We start from the raw sequence: 6,093 nt of genomic DNA on the forward strand, positions 1-6,093 counted from the left end.
GATAGTTTATATGTTTTATTTAATTCTTGGATAAGCGTTAATTTTGTGTGTGTCCTAGAGCTAATATGAAGAACATTTTGTATGAATTTAGTTGAAACTCAGTATCTGCTACTGATTGCTCATTCCTTTAAATAATACCTCATGTGAAAGTTATGACCAATACTTGAAACAGACTATTTCTGCCTTTAATTATCTTCAAATATTACCTCATAGTTTATCTTATGCCCGTTCCTAGAAGGTGTTATTTGTCCATTTTTAGTCTATACTCATAAAACCTTTTAGAAATTATATTGTATCGCTTGTATATGTTGTTGACCATTCCCTCAGAAGCAAGCTACCGAGTGGGGAATCTTTCCATAGCGCTGCTTCTGCGAGGCTCGCTTCTGCTGCCCTGTGAGCCTCTTCTCATCATAGCAAAGGAGCCGTACCCTCTTCGCCGTCTAGGTGTGTTCCTGGCGTCCTGCACAAAGGCTTATGTAAAAATGAAGAGAGCATTTTTGGAGCTCTTGCAGTAAGCACTGGGGAGTGGCTTTAGGGATCTCACAACCCTGTCAGACAAGTGCTAGCAACCTAACCAAGTGAAGAAGCCAAGATGTGAGCCACACAGTGAGTTAAATTTGAACCATGTGTTGACTAGCAATACCAGGCCGCTTGTACTACCGAGGCCGTGAGCGTACACGGGAGGGCGGTGGGCACCTTCCTGCCTGAGGGAGTCCAGGAAGATTTCTCAGTGACATTCAAGTCTCACTTAGAATTAGCATCCTTTATAAAGGCACAGAGTGCGACAGGCTAGGGTAGTAATGTAAGCATACAGCTGGATGGAGCTGAATGAAGTTTATAGTTTGAGTGAATGTCAAAAGCAAGGGAGGGACCTGAAGTGAACGAGCTTGTGAACCATGCGGAGGAACGTGGCGTTTGCTCTGTGGTCAGCAATTTGGAAAGTTACTAGAAAGCGCTTGGCTGAAGTCACTTAAGCTGCAGCATGTGGGTTGGATTAGAGACGGTAACCCGTATGGTTATTGCAGAGATCCCAAAATGCAGGTGGTGAAGACTGGCATTATGCGCAGGGAATGGAAGCGACCTCTCCAGTCTCTTTCCTTAATGGCCTGTAGTCTATATAGGATTTGCAAACAATCAATTCATACGACTGATGAAACTTCATTTTAAGCCTTACCACTCGATTTCCTAGATGGGTTTAGTCTGTGTATTTGTAAAATAAGTGTCACAGAATTTTAGAAAAGACTACACCAAATCAAACTTAACAAGACTTTGTAGTTTTTAAAGGAGACACAGTAGTAGTAAACAATGTCTAATTTGGGTCAGTTAAAAGATTAAGTATTGGACAGTATTGAGAAGGATGATGTATTAATGTATCCCCAAGACCCTTGTACTCAGGAAGTTCATTACAATAAGGACAAGTTTTTAACTTAAATTTTAATTTATGCCCAGTAAAATTGCATGGCAGAAGTTAAAAGTCATTAGTGTCTTTAACTCCTAATTAGTGAGCAGGGAAAATGGAATAAGGAGAATCATCCAGGATGTCATAGTGGCTTATGGTGAAAAAGAACATGAGAACGAATGTATGTGACTGAAGCATTGTGCTGTACACCAGAAATTGACACAACATTGTAAACTGACTATACTTCGATAAAAAAAAAAATTAATTAATTAATTTAATTAAAGAAAAGTAAAATCATCCAGGAGAAGGCACGGAAAAGTGGAAGAAACAAGCACACAGGGAGATGTGAGCCCGATTTGTCTGTGTGTTCGATTCACAACTGTGAATGGAAAGGAAGCCACAGCCTCAGAAGGCTTTTCAGGCTGGTTCAACTGAACAAACTCTTCCAAGAAAGCAGAGAAAGAAACACTCCTCAACTCATTCTTACAGGCCATTATAACCCTGATACCAAGACTCAGGCAAGAATAGTATGAGAAAAAAATTTGCAAGTCAACGTTATTCAAGAAAACAGTAAAACATCATTAAACAAAATATTAGCTACATATATAATTTGTTCTTAAAAAAATGGTATACCATGATCAAGTTGGGCTTATGTGAGAAGTGTGAGGATAAAACACTAAGAAGTCTCAAAGTGCAATTCATCACGTTAGCAAATGGAGAAAAAAACGTTTTCTTGGTCTCTGTATAAAAAACATTTGACCAAATTTAACCGCCATAATGTTTAAAACACACACACACACTTAGCAAACTAGGAAAGCAAGGAAACTTGAAAGGAAATACATAAAAGTGTAGCACACCTTATTTTTAATTATGAAATTTAGAACTATCCCATAAAATCAGAGACTGATCAAATAAAATATATTTCAGCCTTGCACTAGCATCCTAGCCAGCACAGTAAGACACAAAAAGTAAAAGGTGTAAGATTGGAAAGGAAACTACCAAGCTTAGTAAGATTTACAGATACATTACATCCAAAAGTCAACTGCAATTTCAGAGAAGAGCAACAGAAAATTTATTTCAAAAAAAACCACCAGACAATGGACTACTACTCAGCGCTAATAAGAAATGAGGTATCAAGCCGTGCGAGGACATGGTGGAACCTTAAACACATATTACTAAGTGAAAGAAGCCAGTCTGAAGAGGCTTCTGTATGATTCCAGCTATGTGATAATCTGGAAAAGACAAAACTCTAGACACAGTGAAGAGATCAGTGGTTGCTTGAGACTGGGGCCTGGGCAGGGAAGGATGGGCGAGTAGAGCACAGAGGATCTTCAGAGCAGTGGAAATACCCTGTTTGGTAGATACTGCATTGAGGGATACATGGCATCACACACTTGTTCAAAACCACAGAATGTGAAACACCGAGAGTGAACCCTAAGGTGAGCTGCGGACGCTGGGTGACCGTGATGTGTCAGTGTTGGTTCGTCAGTTGTAGCAAATGCTCCATCTGGTGAAAGACGACAGTGGGGGAGCCTGTGCCTGTGTAGGGGCAGGGGGCATCTGGGAAATCTTTGTGCCTTCCTCACAACTGCTCTAAAAGAGTCTTCGAAAAAAGAGAGAGAAGAAAACAGTGATGTCACCCAGGAATAAATCCAATAAAATACAAGTAACAACTTCACAGAGAATTTGTTTTACCTTGATGAGAATCAGTAAAGAAAACCTATTTAAGTGGAAGCTGCATGGTTACAAATAGTAGATAATTTAGGAGGCAGAGTTTCTCAATCTATGAATTCAGTACAATTCCGATGAAAATCTCAACAGGTTTTGACAGGTTCTAAATCTTATTCTAAAATGTTACGTGGAAGAGCAAAGAATGACAAATAGCCAAAGCATTTCTACTAAATACCAAGACTTATAAAGCCATGGAAGCTAAGACAGTGCCGTACTGATGGAGGATAACCGAACTGGTAACAGAGCATAATAGAGAACCCACGAACATCCCTTATATGAAAACAACTTACAACAGAGCTAGCCCGGCAGATCAGTTTGTTACCTATAAGATGCCACGATAACTGGTTATTCACGTGGAAGAAAATTAAAATGGATCCCTACCCAACACCATGCACAAAAAGCAGCTGTAGGTGGACAAACGACTTAAATTCAAAGGGAGAAAACTCTAAAAGCTTTCAAAGAAAATATCAGAGAATATCTTTAAGATCATAGAAAGGGAAGGATTTTTAAATGAGGCACACCAAGCACTAAACATTGACGCTTCATATATTTAATATCAAAGGCATTGTAGAAAAGGAGAAAAAATAAGCCACAACTGGGAGAATATATTTGCCACGCATGTAACTGTCGAGTCTATACAGATAAATATATAGATATAGATAAATATATATAAAGACTACTCATAAATCAGTAAGAAAAAGGAAAAAAATTTATAAAACAAAAGACACATGTGTGATTCACAGGGAAGAAAACACACACTGTAAATAGCCATGTGAAAAGTGTTCAGCTTCATTAAAATTCAGGGAAATCTAAATTCGGATTAAAATATCTAAATTTAGATATCTAAAGTCAGATTAAAGCTAAACAATATATTTGTTCAGAGATATATACAGATATGATTACAAAAACTTAAAGCAAGAGAATAATCAACACAATTATGGCTTGAGGTTATGGGGAGGTGGGGGTGAGATTTAGGGAAGAAAAACTCAGAGCTTATGGTGTTGGTAACGTTTTAATTGTGAGGTTGGGTGGTGTATTCATTGTCCATTTTATTCAATAAACACACACACATACACTATATATGTAATTGTACGTATAATTGTAATAATAGTGTACATGTCATTTCACATGTATCATCAAAATTTCCGTAATAAAGATGTGTCTTCAATAGAATATTTTCTAATAGTCAGAGAATTTAGTTGGTGGGGTGGGCATTCAGGTAGAGATGTTTAGTCAAAAGATAGTTGAAAATATGTGTTTGTAATTCTGGGGAGAGAGTTCTAGGCCAGAGTTTCAGTTTGGGGAGTTATCACCACAACCACCCTTACAGACCTGTGGGCAGAATTCATTGCTTAAAGATGTGGACATTCAAGAATTGGATGAATGAGACTGAATAAGACAGAACGGACGATGTATACTGATGAAAAGTCAATGAAATCAGATCACCTCATCGTTTAAAGAAAAGGGAACATTTTCCTAAAGGAGAAGTGTCAAATGTCCTGTAACACATGTGTGCAGCTTAGCAAGAAATGATGGTGGGTGGCACCTGGCGAAAGAGTGTTCCTGAAACCAGAAGCTTAGGAAAGGAGAGACGCCTGAGGCGAATGGGTTGTTCCAGGGTAGCGTTTGTGCTGTAAGACCAACATTCAGGGAAGATTAAATATACATGTTTTGGGATAACATCCTGTCTGTCAAGAGTGGGAATAGAATTAGGGCTTTTAAAAACACACCCGTCCTATACAGTAGAACATGGTTATTTTATCTATTTTATATATAGTAGTGTGTATCTGCTAATCCCAAACTCCTAATTTATCCCTCCCTCTTACTATATTCAGTATCTTGTAATAACCTATAATGAAAGAGAATATGGAAAAGAATAGATATATATATATATGAATAACTGAATCACTATGCTGTACACCAGAAATTAACACAACGTTGTGAATCAACTATACATCAATTAAAACACAAAAAAACAAAACCAAAAAACCCTGAAGCTGTCCTCATTTCGGGACTTTCCCTAGTCGAGGAACTTGAAGTTTAGAAACACACAGAAAAATCTTCATCGGGAGTGCACGCCGGCAATTCCCCGTCTGCTTTATTCCCCTCTCCCTCGTGCCATGATGACGGGGAGAAAATTCCATTAATGTGGCCCACAGTGGTTTAAAGCAGAGGAGGAGGAGGAGACATTTCACATGGGCTTCTGTCTCATTTGCCTCCGGAGGCTCCGGGTTAGGGACTCAGCTTGTCCTAGGTGTTCCTTACTTGTTGAAATCACTCTTGCTTTCTAGGCTGAGATACTTGGAACATTTTGCAGGAAGAAGAAAAACAGTTGCATAGTCATCTTCCAAGGGGATGTATTTGTTGCAAGGGCCCTGGAGGCTCTTCCCAGCGGCCACCAGGGAACAATTATTGTTACTGTTGTTTTGAACCTTGCACCTCAGTGACTGGCGGTGCTGGCGTAAGTGGTGTTTGGCCAATGTTAAGGGGAAATGTATTTAGAAATTAGCTAAACCAGCACTGCCAAAACACTTTGTTTTTGTCTGATCTGGAAGGAAAGTGGCTTCCTGTTCCAGGCAAAGATTGTCTATGAGTAGATGCAAGAAATGATGGAAGCAGGAAGTTTTTCTGTTTTTTTTTCCCTGAGAAGTTAGTCCCAAAGTGGAGACGACATGGTGGTCAAGTGGAGGCTGGGAGGAAACAGAATGGCATCTATGAATGACAGACAGCCCAGAACCAGGGAGGGACCTGCAAGTTTTCAAATTGGCAGCAAACTGGAGAAGCATTAGACAAGAGAGAGAAGAAAATGTTTTGACATATCTAATTAATCACTGAGCAACCTTGAAACAAAAGGGAAAGATGATACTGGGAAAATTAACCCAACATTCCCATTTTAGAAAGAAGAACTGCTGAGTCCTGAGGACTATAGCTCAGCTCCCATTCCTGGTAATAAGAGTTACCAT

This window comes from Camelus dromedarius, chromosome 13, assembly GCF_036321535.1.
Source record: "Camelus dromedarius isolate mCamDro1 chromosome 13, mCamDro1.pat, whole genome shotgun sequence".
NCBI lineage: Eukaryota > Metazoa > Chordata > Mammalia > Artiodactyla > Camelidae > Camelus > Camelus dromedarius.